General features: G+C 41.3%; 1 protein-coding gene across 16 annotated transcripts in view; it reads left to right on the top strand.

The window, feature by feature from the left end:
- PSAT1 (phospholipid sterol acyl transferase 1) overlaps positions 1 to 13858 on the top strand; it is a 129653-nt gene extending 115795 nt beyond the window's left edge. For 8 of the 16 annotated variants that reach the window (XM_088894913.1, XM_088894907.1, XM_088894900.1 and 5 more), the window contains 2 exons: positions 13363 to 13432; positions 13583 to 13858. The gene's annotated coding sequence lies outside the window, so the exon portion shown is untranslated. Of the gene's footprint in view, positions 1 to 13330; positions 13433 to 13582 lie in introns of all 16 variants that reach the window. The other 8 variants (XM_088894908.1, XM_088894901.1, XM_088894911.1 and 5 more) reach the window with 3 other exon arrangements.
- Positions 13859 to 14386: the final 528 nt, after the last annotated feature.

Raw genomic sequence — 14386 nt, 5'->3', positions numbered from 1 at the left:
GCTAGGCTAGGTCATTTGTCCTTTTCTTCCTTAGCAATGTTGTTTCCCGAATTATGTAAGGGCATTTCGAGTCAAAGTTTAATTTGTGATGTGTGTCAAATGTCAAAACAATGTAGATCAATGTATCCAATTTCTAGTAATGAAATTCAAGCCCCTTTTGACTTGGTTCATTCTGATGTTTGGGGTCCTTCACCCATTGTTTCCATTGATGGCTTCCGTTACTTCATCAGTTTTATTGACCATTATTCTCGGTGCACTTGGATTTATCTATTGAAAGGACGTGAAGAAGTTCCCCGGATAACTATGATGTTTTGCAAGATGGTTGAAACACAATTTGATAAAAAGATCAAGCAATTCCGTTCAGACAATGCAGCTGAATACTTTGAAAGATCCCTGAACTCATTCATGGAAGATGCAGGCATGTTACATCAATCATCGTGTGCTTACACCCCTCAGCAAAATGGGGTCGCTGAGCGCAAGAACAGACATCTATTGGAGACAGCTCGAGCCCTTCTTTTCCAGCACAATGTGCCCAAGCAATATTGGTCTCAAGCTGTTCTCACTGCATCATACCTGATAAATCGGATGCCATCTAAGGTACTGGGTATGAAGACCCCTTTCTCTGTTTTGTGTCCCACTCTTCCAGAATTTCCTCTTCCCCCGCGGGTTTTTGGTTGTACATGCTTCATACATGTGAAAGATCCAAAGAAGACCAAGCTGGATCCTAAGGCTACAAAGGGAATATTTTTGGGGTACTCTCCTACGCAGAAAGGGTATAAGTGTTATGATCCTGTCTCCAAGAAAAAATATGTCACCAGGGATGTAGTCTTTTTTGAGTTTCAACCCTATTTCGAGTCTTCTCAGAATCCTCTTCAGGGGGAGAGTAGTGGGTTGGAAGAGGATTCTCATTCTCCCTTCCTTTTTGTTCCCATTTCAGCACCTTCCACTACTACTAGCTATAACATTCCGGGTCAACCTAGTGAGACTTCCACTGTGCCAGTTGCTTCTCCAGATTCGGCTGATACTTCTGAAGGTTCCAGTAAACAAGAGAAAGAGATACTTACATACAGTAGAAGGAAGAAGGCCCCTCAACCTCATGATTGCAACCAGTTGAACTCAGATCAATCTGTCTCTGCAATCCAAGGTAATTCTGATTCACTCAATTCAGATTTGGATCTTCCTATTGCTCTCCGTAAACCTGTTCGTTCTTGTACCACTCGGCATCCCATAGCCGATTATGTTTTTTACTCACACTTATCCCCTGCCTATCATTCCTTTGTGTCTGCTCTTTCCTCTGTATGTGTCCCTTCCAGGTATTCAGAGGCGGGATCCAAGGTGGAAAGAAGCCATGAATGAGGAGATGAAAGCCCTAATGAAAGCAAGGACATGGGAATTGGTGGACCTGCCAGAAGGGAAAGGCACTGTTGGGTGCAAGTGGGTATTCACAGTAAAGCACAGGGAAGATGGGTCAGTTGAGAGGTACAAGGCCAGACTCGTGGCAAAGGGGTTTACACAGAAGGAAGGAATTGACTACAAGGAAACCTTTGCCCCAGTAGCAAAGCTCAACACAATCAGGGTTCTACTGTCACTAGCAGCAAAATTCTCTTGGGAACTTCATCAGCTGGATGTGAAGAATGCCTTCCTAAATGGTGATCTTCATGAAGAGGTATTCATGGAACCCCCACCTGGATATGATGTTGGAAAGAAGGTATGTAAACTAAGGAAAGCATTATATGGTTTGAAGCAATCTCCCCGGGCATGGTTTGAGAGACTTTGTTTGGCCATGAAGAAAGTAGGGTACACTCAGAGCAGTGCAGATCATACATTGTTTACAAGGAGACAGGATGACAAACTTACAGCACTCATTGTGTATGTGGATGATATGGTGATTACTGGAAATGATGTGAGAGAGATGAAGAGGCTGAAGGAGTTCTTAGCTTCAGAGTTTGAGATCAAAGACCTGGGAAATCTGAGATACTTTCTTGGAATTGAAGTTGCTAGGTCAAGAGAAGGAATCTACATATGTCAAAGAAAGTATGTGCTAGATCTCCTAGAGGAAACAGGCATGATGGGGTGTAGGCCAGCAGACACTCCAATAGAACCAAGCCATGGATTACAAGAATCAATGGGTGAAGAATACTGTGATAAGGAAAGGTACCAAAAGTTGGTAGGAAAACTGATATACTTATCCCTTACTCGGCCAGACATTGCCTATGCAGTGCATGTTGTCAGTCAATTCATGCACTCACCAAAGACCCCTCGTATGAGAGCAGTGGAAAGAATCCTCAGATACTTGAAGACTTGCCCAGGGAAAGGAATTTTATTCAGAAAAAACAGCAGACTTGAAATTGAAGCCTACACTGATGCTGATTGGGCTGGGTCTGTTGGAGACAGAAAATCAACCTCAGGATACTGTACATTCTTGGGAGGAAACCTAGTCACATGGCGTAGTAAGAAGCAGAATGTTGTGGCTAGATCAAGTGCAGAAGCAGAATACCGGGCTATGGCACACGGGGTTGCTGAACTCTTATGGCTCAGGACTCTCCTTAATGAGCTTGGTATCAAGACAGAGGGTCCTCTCAAGCTGTATTGTGATAATAAAGCTGCTATCAACATTGCCAACAATCCTGTGCAGCATGACAGGACAAAACATATTGAAATTGATCGACACTTTGTCAGAGAGAGAATTATTTCAGGAGAACTCTGTGTGCCTTATACTCCATCAGAGATGCAGATTGCAGATGTATTAACTAAAGGGCTGGCATCAACGAAGTTCAGGGACATACTTGGCAAGCTAAACATGATTGATATCTATGCTTAGCTTGAGGGGGAGTGTTAGAATGTTAGAGTGATGTTCGGCTGATAAGAGTTCTTATTAGCCCATTCTTATGTTTAACTTATCTTGTAACTGGGCTTATGTTAATGGGCCTAATCCTGTTTAATGATTTAAGTCATCTGGGTGTCCCATCACTAATCAGGGGCATCCCAGTAATTTCTTGTACCTTGTACTATATTCATCTATAAATAAAGAACTGGTCGACTGGCTAGGACAGTTCGACACTTTCAGCATCTCTTCTTCTTCTCCTCTTCTCTGCTACTTCAACTACAGTGGTTCAGCTTTCAGTAATCTTAGGAGCTGTACTCGAAATAGCAAAGAAGAGAAGAGAACCTCTGAAATGCAATGAATGTCGAACTGTACTTGCCAGTCGACCATGCTATTATTTATATATGAATATAGTACAAGGTACAAGAAATTACTGAGATGCCTCTGATTAGTGATGGGACACCCAGATGACTTAAATCAGTAAACAGGATTAGGCCCATTAACATAGGCCCAGTTACAAGATAAGTTAAACATAAGAATGGGCTAATAAGAACTCTTATCAGCCGAACATCACTCTAACATTCTAACACTCCCCCTCAAGCTAAGCATGGATATCAATCATGCTTAGCTTGCCAAGTTGAAGGGATGAGAGATCCATCCTATGGACGCCCAAAGATTGCGGAATAAGGGGCGAATTTCAAAAATTTATCTCTCCCTTCAACTGGGAATCGTATTCCCTATTTAGAAAATCATATTTTCAAGGATCAATCTTGAACCATAAACTGAACCAGATCTGAACCAAAAGGAGTGGGAGAGGATTATACCTGATACGGAGAAATACTATCTCCCAATGGAGGTGTTCACGCCCAAGGAAGGATCCAAAATCTGCTCCCACTAAAGATGGCGCAGTGCAGGATGGAGCAGAATCAGCAACGTTCTTCAAAAGAACTTGACCCTTCACAAGAATCAACTGGACGGCTTGTGAGTACAGCTCCAACCAATCTTTTCCCAAAAGATTGAAATCAAGATCCAATCTTGATTGCTCCCAAGAACTGGAGATCGAACTGAAGGAATGGCAATGGCAGGAAGGTGGTGGCAGAAGAGAATTCGCAGTATGCAGGAAATCTCTCAATCTCTCTTTCTTTAAAGAGAAGAATGCTATTGATGTTGTTGTGTTCTTCAAGGCTGCCGCCCCCTTCCCCTTTTATAATCTTAAAGGGATCAGCTCCTAATCAGATTAGGAGTTGCTAATCCAAATCATATTTGGATTAGAAGTCCCTTAGTGATAAGGGATAATCCTTATCTTATCTGCAGATCAGATCAGCTATCTCCTAATCTAATTAGGAGGTTTCCAGATCTAAATCTTATTTAGATCTTGGACTCTCTGAGTGGATAGGGTCTAAGCCCAATCCTTTTAGCTGACCCACTTCAGAATTCGCCCCCTTTAGATGACTGATCAAATCAAGCCCAGTTCGAAATGGGCTTAAGGCCCATTTAAGGTTATGTACTCAAAAAACCTTCCAAACTGTTGCCCAGTTGGGCTTCCTTGTATGGCGTGGGACCCAAGCATTGATCTACACATCAGCCACATGGGTTCAGCCCAGCCTTTGTTACAAGGCCTGGCCGAACGCACTACTGAAGACAGTGTACCCCCTGAAACCCATCAAATGGGCTCTATGGGCCCAACACTTACACTAAGTGGTCCCTGGGCCAAGCCACCTTGTAACACCCAGGGACTGTGGGCAGATGCAAGATTAGCCCATCAGGTGTTATCCTCAATGGTCTTACACTTAACCTCTCAGCCCATAATGATCATACACTGCCCGACAAGAGAGGACCTCTCCCTCGGCTGCAAGGAACAGTGTTGCACTCTCCACTTATATGGATCCCGGGAATTAAAACCTTCTTGCAAACATTTTAGAAACCATATATATACTTTTATATCTTATATAAAATATATTTTGCAAAACAAATCTCAACGGTTGAAATCGGCTGCCGGGGCAGTCTTGGTTTCCATCAGTGAGAGTGCATCCCCGATCATTACCTTTGTCCGACAAAGGGGCTGATCCTGTCACTATGATCACCCACTCAGATGAATTCTCGGACTGTCCCAACATACCCAGGTTTTGACCCCCGCTAAGGATCTCACTGATTGGTACATCAAAGATAGCTCAATCCGACACCTAGTGCAATATCATAATCGAGTCTAGGGGTCGGGTGTAACTTTCCAGTTTTGCCCATCAATCTCCAAGGTCCAGGGCAATACTGGAAATCTGGTCCAGTTCAATGATTCAATTAATCCTACACTGTATGTGCCTAGGGTCTCACCCTGGCAGCTGAGACAGGCCACCCCAACCGACTTGGTGGCACCACAGTGTCAGCCTTGTCAGGATAGGTCTCCCCAGACCAACCCACTGGCTGTGAACATTCTAAACTAACACGAGTCTCATTAACTGTCCAGTTTAAGGGTATTACACAGAAACATACCAAGGGAACATGAATCAAATATGTATCTTTATTTATTTACAATAAACTCATAAAGTACATCATTCTGATTGAAGCTAAGGGCATACAAAACTGTCTAACACAAGTATGTCCCTGAACTTTGTTGTTGCCAGCCCTTTAGTTAATACATCTGCAATTTGCATCTCTGATGGAGTATAAGGCACACAGAGTTCCCCTGAAATAATTCTCTCTCTGACAAAGTGTCGATCAATTTCAATATGTTTTGTCCTGTCATGCTGCACGGGATTGTTGGCAATGTTGATAGCAGCTTTATTATCACAATACAGCCTGAGAGGACCCTTAGTCTTGATACCAAGCTCATTAAGAAGAGTTCTGAGCCATAAGAGTTCAGCAACCCCGTGTGCCATAGCTCGGTATTATGCTTCTGCACTTGATCTAGCCACAACATTTTGCTTCTTACTGTGCCATGTGACTAGGTTTCCTCTCAAGAATGTATAGTAACCTGAGGTTGATTTTCTGTCTCCAACAGGCCCAGCCCAATCAATATCAGTGTAGGCTTCAATTTCAAGTCTGCTGTTTTTCCTGAATAGAATTCCTTTCCCTGGGCAAGTCTTCAAGTATCTGAGAATTCTTTCCACTGCTCTCATACGAGGGGTCTTTGGTGAGTGCATGAATTGACTGACAACATGCACCGCATAGGCAATGTCTAGCCGAGTAAGGGATAAGTATATCCGTTTTCCTACCAATTCTTGGTACCTTTCTTTATCACAGTATTCCTCACCCATTGATTTTTGTAATTCATGGTTCGGTTCTATTGGAGTGTCTGCTGGCCTGCACCCCATCATGCCTATTTCCTCTAGGAGATCTAGCACATATTTTCGTTGAGATATGTAGATTTCTTCTCTTGATCTAGAAACTTCAATGCCAAGAAAATATCTCAGATTTCCCAGGTCTTTGATCTCAAATTCTGAAGCTAAGAACTCCTTCAGTCTCTTCATCTCTTTCACACCATTTCCAGTAATCACCATATCATCCACATAAACAATAGAGTGTTGTAAGTTTGCCATCCTGTCTCCTTGTAAACAACGTATGATCTGCAATGCTCCGAGTGTACCCCACTTTCTTCATGGCCATACAAAGTCTCTCAAACCATGCCCGGGGAGACTGCTTCAAACCATATAATGCTTTCCTTAGTTTACACACCTTCTTTCCAACATCATATCCAGGTGGGGGTTCCATGAATACCTCTTCATGAAGATCACCATTTAGGAAGGAATTCTTCACATCTAGCTGATGAAGTTCCCAAGAGAATTTTGCTGCTAGTGACAGTAGAACCCTGATTGTGTTGAGCTTTGCTACTAGGGCAAAGGTTTCCTTGTAGTCAATTCCTTCCTTTTGTGTAAATCCCTTTGCCACAAGTCTGGCCTTGTACCTCTCAATTGACCCATCTTCCCTGTGCTTTACTGTGAATACCCACTTGCACGCAACAGTGCCTTTCCCCTCTGGCAGGTCCACCAATTCCCACGTTCTTGCTTTCATTAGGGCTTTCATCTCTTCATTCATGGCTTCTTTCCACCTTGGATCAGATGTCGCCTCTGAGTACCTGGATGGGACACATACAGAGGAAAGAGCAGACACAAAGGAATGATAGGCAGGGGTTAAGTGTAAGTAAGAAACATAATTAGCTATGGGATGTCGAGTGGTACAAGAACGAACAGGCTTACTGAGAGTAATGGGAAGATCCAAATCTGAATTAGTGAGTCAGAATTACCTTGGATTGCAAAGACAGATTGATTTGAGTTCAATTGGTTGCAATCATGAGGTTGAGGGCCCTTCTTCCTTCTACTGTATGTAAGTATCTCTTTCTCTTGCCTACTAAAACCTTCAGAAGCATCAGCTGAATCTAGGGAAGTAACTGGCACAGTGGGAGTCTCACTAGGTTGACTGGGAATGTTACAGCTAGGAGTAGTGGAAGGTGATGAAAAGGGAACAAAAAAGAAGGGAGAATGAGAATCCTCTTCCAACCCACTAGTCTCCCCCTGAAGAGGATTCTGTGAAGACTGGAAATAGGGTTGAGACTCAAAAAAGACTACATCTCTGGTGACATTTTTTCTTGGAGGCAAGATCATAACACTTATACCCCTTTTGCGTAGGAGAATACCCCAAAAAAATTCCCTTTGTAGCCTTGGGATCCAACTTGGTTTTCTTTGGATCTTTCACATGTATGAAGCATGTACAGCCAAAAACTCGTGGGGAAAGAGGAAAATCTGGAAGAGTGGGACACAAAACAGAAAAAGGAGTTTTCATACCCAGTCCAGTACCTTAGATGTCATCCGATTTATCAGGTATGATGCAATGAGTACAGCTTGAGACCAATATTGCTTGGGCACATTGTGCTGGAAAAGTAGGGCTCGAGCTGTCTCCAATAGGTGCATGTTCTTGCGCTCAGCAACCCCATTTTGCTGAGGGGTGTAAGCACATGATGATTGGTGTAACATGCCTACGTCTTCCATGAATGAGTTCAGGGATCTTTCAAAGTATTCAGCTGGATTGTCTAAACGGAATTGCTTAATCTTCTTATCAAATTGTGTTTCAACCATCTTGCAAAACATCATAGTTATCCGAGGAACTTCATCACATCCTTTTAACAGATAAATCCAAGTGCACCGAGAATAATGGCCAATAAAACTGATAAATTAACGGAAGCCATCAATGGAAACAATGGGTGAATGACCCCAAACATCAGAATGAACCAAATCAAAAGGGGCTTGAATTCCATTACTAGAAATTGGATACATTGATCTACTTTGTTTTGACATTTGACACACATCACAAATTAAACTCTGACTTGGAATGCCCTTACATAATTTTGGAAACAACATTGCTAAGAAAGAAAAAGACAAACAACCTAGCCTAGCATGCCACAAGTGCAGCCTAGCTATTGACTCCACACTTTCCGGACTAGTAGTAGTAGAAGCTTGTAGGGCTGAGCTGATATCTGCATCAAAATAGTAGAGGCCCCCATACTCATGACCACTCCCAATCGTTCTCCTCGTCAATCTGTCCTGGAAAACACAATGAGAAGGAAAAAAAGTTATACTACAGTTCAAATTTTTTGTAAGCTTTGAAACAGACAACAGATTTGAGGTAAGACTAGGAACATGTAGGACTGATTTAAGAGAGAGATCCTTGCTTAGGTCAACCACCCCCTTTCCCGAGATGGTGGAGAGAGACCCATCAGCTACTCTCATCTTATCCTGCCCAGACAACAAATGATATAAAGAGAATAAGGAGGACATATGTGTCATATGGTCAGTGGCTCCGGAATCAATAACCCAAGTGGTAGAATTAATGGAACTAGTTGCACTAAATGCAGAGGCTGTACCTGATTTGGCAAGAGAGGTGGAAGCTAAAGAGTTGTTCTTCAGACGGGCTAATGCCCGGTTGAGAACCTCTACCTCACTAGTTATGAAGCCCAAAGTACTTGGTCCAGAGGAGTCGGCAGCCTGCCTTGTGGTGGAAGAGGACATTGTCTGAGTACTCTTTGAGTTGTCACTACTGTTGTTGGTGGCAAGATTCCCACTTGTTGTGTGGCCCTTATGTTGCCTTTTGTCCTTTCTCAGATCAGCTGGCTTCAGATGAGGGTACAAGACCCAACATTTCTTCTTTGTGTGTTTCTCACCACCACAATGGGTACACTTGAGGGATTTCTTGTCTGAAAATCTATTTCCCTTAGTGGAGACTAGGGCTGAATGTTCTCCAGATAGTTCTGTTGACTGTGTCTGGGAGTCAACTTGCATCTCCTTTCTCCTTACTTCTTCATTCCTCACCAGGTAGTACACATGGTGAAGCTCAGGTAATTCATCTCTCCCTAGAATCTATGACCTTATACCTTCATATACAGGGTCTAGGCCCGCCAGAAACTTGAAGGCTCTGCCCTCCTCAATCTACTTGTCATGCCTCTCCTTATCCTTGGCATTTTCCCAATCCAAAATCAAGTGATGGTCAAGCTCTTCCCAGAGGCCTTCCAATGTTGCAAAGTATGTTGCCACGGACATGTCTCTTTGCCTTAGGGCTGCAATGTCTTGGTTCATCCTGTAGATTCTAGCATTGTTCTTTTTCTGGCCGTATGTCTTGGATACTTTCTCCCAAATTTTAGCGGCTGTAGGGAAATGATGAACAGTTCTGGCCACCCGATGAGTCATGGAGGCCACACGGTGTATTCAGGACTGCCAATTTCTGGTTCTTTCTTGTCTCCATCCAAATAGCCTGTGAGATCACGAGAGGTAATGAACAGCCTTGCTGAGACGAACCACTCTTTGAAGTTATACTCATCCAGCAGCACACTTGTAATCTGCAAGCTGTGCAGATTAGGGTTTTCCAGGTTTGAGGACCTTGCGACAGGTCTGTTATCTCTAGAGGAAACTTCACCGGATAGTGAGGACATCCTGACTTCAGTCCTAGAGTTGTTCACAGTGCTGTAGGTGGTTCTGTTTAGGGCTGGCCGAAGTGGTCATAGTGTTCACAGTGCTGATAGAAATGTTCATAGTGCTGGTAGCACACTAGATAGACTTCACTTGGACTGAACCAGTTCGGGTACAGTAGCAAGTAAAAGTTTGAGGCTGCAACTGTGCAGTGTAAGTTTTTACCACTGTGCTGTGCAGGGCTGAAGTAGGGCTGGTAACCGACCTGAAAATAGGGCTCTTTACCACTGTTCTGTAAGAGTCTTGCTGGTGCACCGAAGCTGCAACTGTAGAAGAGGCTCTCCCCCTTTCGGCTAGTGCTAGGACTGTTGAAATCAGTCCTCAACTAGGTCTTTCCTATACAGACCTCTCTTGGTAGCCAGATAGCTACTACTTGCTGGAAATAACCTAGTGCGCCGGCTGAAACCAGGAAGAAGCTAATGCTCTGATACCATGTAATCTTAGGAGCTGTACTCGAAGTAGCAAAGAAGAGAAGAGAACCTCTGAAATGCAGTGAATGTCGAACTGTACTTGCCAGTCGACCATGCTATTATTTATATATGAATATAGTACAAGGTACAAGAAATTACTGGGATGCCCCTGATTAGTGATGGGACACCCAGATGACTTAAATCAGTAAACAGGATTACGCCCATTAACACAGGCCCAGTTACAAGATAAGTTAAACATAAGAATGGGCTAATAAGAACTCTTATCAGCCGAACATCACTCTAACATTCTAACAGATATAAACGATAGGAAGGGGTTTCTTCCTGAATTTCTTGCTCCAGCATCTTTGTTTATGTACCAGGGATTTGCTGGCTGAACAGTTCAGAGAAGAGAACTAGATGAGCCAAGAATCTTCACATTGAAGTCCCCATCACAGAAATCACCCCTGAATGGCCCAGAGTCTTCATATAAGTCATTGTGCATTTGTTGAAATTAGGAGTTGTTCAGATGCCTAAAGATACTTTTCCAGAGTTTCTTTAATATGGTGACATGTTTGGGTTGTTGCTTATATGTAAATCATACAAATTATCTGCAAATTGTAGTATTGGAATCATTGGTCATTTCTATAAAATTCAATTTGTAATTTGTTCTTTTTCTTCCCAACTTCATTTTAAAGTGTCTTGTGAATGCTTCCACATAAAATACAAAAATTTAGGAAGATAAGGCAGTTACTTTATATCTTATTCCCTTTATTGGTCTAAAAGATCTAGTAGAAATTCCTTTAATTAGAATTTGGCATGACATCGTTATGATGCATTCCACCACCTATTTTATCCGTCTTTGATAAAATCCAAATTTCTATAACACTCTATTGATGCATTTCCATTCAATTCTGTCATAAGCCTTTTCCATATCAACTTTACAAGATATTAGCCCTGATCTACCTTTCTTCTTTTTAAAGGAATTATTCAGCTCATGAACAATTAATATACTATTGGTTATTTGTCTATTTGGGACAAAAGCACATTGATATGATGATACCAATTTTTCCAAAATTAGTTTAACTCTATTTGTTAATATTTTTGCTATTAATATTTGTTCCAGCCTTTCTAGATTTGGAGCAGTGTTTTAAAAGGCATGGGAGGCATACGCCTGGAGGCGCTCCCAAAACGCCTTGAGGCGTATGCCAGAGGCGCTGACACCTCTAAGGCGTACACCTCAGGTGCAAGAGGCGTACGCCTCATGCGCTTTTTTCACGAGGCATGCATGAAGCATATGCCTCATGCGCCTCATGCACATCTTATATAAAAAGGCAGAAACCAATAATAGGTTGTCTTTTTTCATGAGGCGTGCTAGAGGCATACGCCTCATGATTCTTTCATAGGTTGTCTTCTCCAAGTATGTTTATCAACTCATTATAGGGATAAGGCTTGAATGATGATGATGATATTGTTCCACTTATTAGAATGTCTAATTTGACTTGGTTTGACCTTGCTTCCACCCAACTAGGTTTTCAACCTTTCTGATGTTAAAGCTTATAGATAGATATGAATGTAAATATTTCTAACCGGTGTTGTTGGACTTGAACCAGACAGGAAACTGGAATGCTCACTTAGCAAAAGGTTTTACTATTTAATCAGGTGGTAAACTCACTTCGATCATGAAAACTGTCAATTAACCAGGACCCAAAAACTTATTCACTGGGTTTCTATGTCACTAGTTGAACAACTTGAACTATCTGGTCTGGTTCAAGCCTAACAACACTGGTTCTAAGTCATAAGCCATGTATCTAATTACCTTGTACAAAAAACAGCAAGATGCAATTAATTGCATCCCAATTTCACAATGATAATTTTGTCCAATGAATCTAGTATTATAAATACTAAATCTCCTCTATTTTTTCCCTTTAAAAAATAATACATTAAATATCACCTTTACTAATAGTAATTCATTCTCCTCATAAGTTTGTTTTACAATTTTACCCTCGTTACAATAGTGCATTTAATGCTATTACTTATAATGTTTTCCCATCTATTCCCTCTAGATTCTGAACTCCACCTTTCGGCTAAATCTTTAGAACTCTAAAATTTAGTGGTAGAAAGAATTTCCAAGGTAGTGGTTTGATGGTGCAAAAATAGCATAGGGTCTTGGAATTATATGATGAGAGAAGTTTCATCCTTAACTTAGGAGCCAAGAGCCACATACACTTGGACCCAAAGACCAGCTATTAGCTAACAGCATAGTTGATGCTTTGGCAAGGAAAAGGGTAAATTGAAATGAGTTTTTTGGGGGATTATTCCCTTAGCAAGAAGGGATGTAAACAAATAAATCAGATAGGTAGTGACTGCTAGCCCATACCTAGGGGTGCTTGGCACAACTCTTGTATATCATTATATTATTCTTTCATCACAACTGATAAAATTTCTGTTTCTTAATGATGACAAGCCATGATCTTGTGTATCAATTTTCAAAAAAAAAAAAAGTGAGGCCCCTCACATGCCTTGGATGTAGAGTCTTAAGTAGTAGTTTTAAAACATGGAGTGTGCCCCTTTTTTGAAATAAATTATTAATACCGATTATCAAAAAATTACCCTAAGATCTTCCACAGGGCAGCACAATTGGAGACCAAATGCCAGAGGGGTTCCTGTTTCCCACCTTGTACCTTTGCCATGTTCCTTTGTTTCTCTATCTCGAACCCGCTGCAATGATTAAATAAGGAGTTCAAATCTTCTGCAGTTCTGCTCATAATACTGGAACTAGGCCAATCATGATACACATCAGTTCCATGCAGATGGTCCCATTCACCAAACTGATGTGGCATGTCATGATTTGTTCAATTTCTTCTGGTTCTCATAAAGGAAACAAAATGCTGAATTTTCTGTTTCAGCCACCAGTCACCGTTGCGACCATGTCTGCTAAATTGCTAGAATTTGAGTCCATATATATACATGTGTGCTTGTATCAACGTTAACTGTTTTCTCTAACCTTGCACAGATCTGCATTTTTTGACAATACTTAAAAGCACCATTCAGACTTGGCTCTGATGTCACCATGCATTTCATTTTTTATTTCAACATGTTTATATATATTCTTGATGCCTTTGTCATTTGGTGAATATTATTTGCAGTTGAATCTTTCTTATCTATTCATTCATATCAGATATGGTGCTTCGTAACAATTAACAAAGAGCCCTAAACAGATAGCAGAGCCTATTTACATCAGAAACCTGGTGAGACACTTCATACACTTGATTTCAAGACCCCTAATGGGAATAGTTCTTCTGACACTTCTCAATCAGAACTTTGATATTGGTTGTTGATTTCTGAAGTTGTTAGATTGAGATTGATTCCATATCCTTTTTTTTTTTTTTTTTTGTTAGGGCTCTTCAGATTTTGTAGCATTAGTTTCCTGACCACAAGAAGCTAATTCTATGTAACATTATGCTCTCTAGTGGATCGCGGCAACCATGTCCCTTCACAATGCCAATTTTGATTAATCATTCAATTTCTGCTAAATGGTAGAGTACAGTCAACCATTATTGATTGCACATGTTGAAGAAAGAGGACTGATGTTGTTATTGTGGCATTACTGTAACAGGTAATTACATCCTTAATTTAGAATGTCTCAAGGATGTACATAGAGATGAAATTTGAGTTAGTACCGGCAAATGGTTAGAGATAAAGCCCACAATGTTCCTTCTCAAAAATAAAAAATAAAAACCACAATGTTATCATGCTGAAACGATGATTAGTCCTATTTTGAGCTCCAATGAAAAGATTTAACTAGGGCAGGCGAGAGAATTGTGTTTGTGGTTGTTGCTACATTGATTTGAAGTTTTGAATTACTAGGTCAATGGGGTGGTATGCTAAATGGAGGTTGTGAGCTAGATATGTCCGCAAATTTTAAGCAGTTTTCACCAATTTAATGACTTAAGGTAGAGATGGCAATTTTTCCCACTTTCTGGATCCCTGTGAGGGGAGCCTGAATGACGGGGATGGGGATGTTTTCCCCCTGCACTGCAGGGATCAAGTGATGGAGAATTTTTCATCCCCATTGGAGGGGCTGAGAGTACTTGCCCACAGGGCTCCTAATCTCCACCTGTGGGGATCCCTACTTATATATGCATGCATGTATATATATTAATATTTTTTAAAAACATGGTTAAATATGTTTGTATATATTT

This window comes from Nelumbo nucifera, chromosome 1, assembly GCF_055504915.1.
Source record: "Nelumbo nucifera cultivar China Antique chromosome 1, China Antique-T2T, whole genome shotgun sequence".
In the NCBI taxonomy this organism is placed as follows: domain Eukaryota; kingdom Viridiplantae; phylum Streptophyta; class Magnoliopsida; order Proteales; family Nelumbonaceae; genus Nelumbo; species Nelumbo nucifera.
Note: the sequence above shows the minus strand (reverse complement) of the source record. Positions and strands in the feature narration are given on the sequence as shown.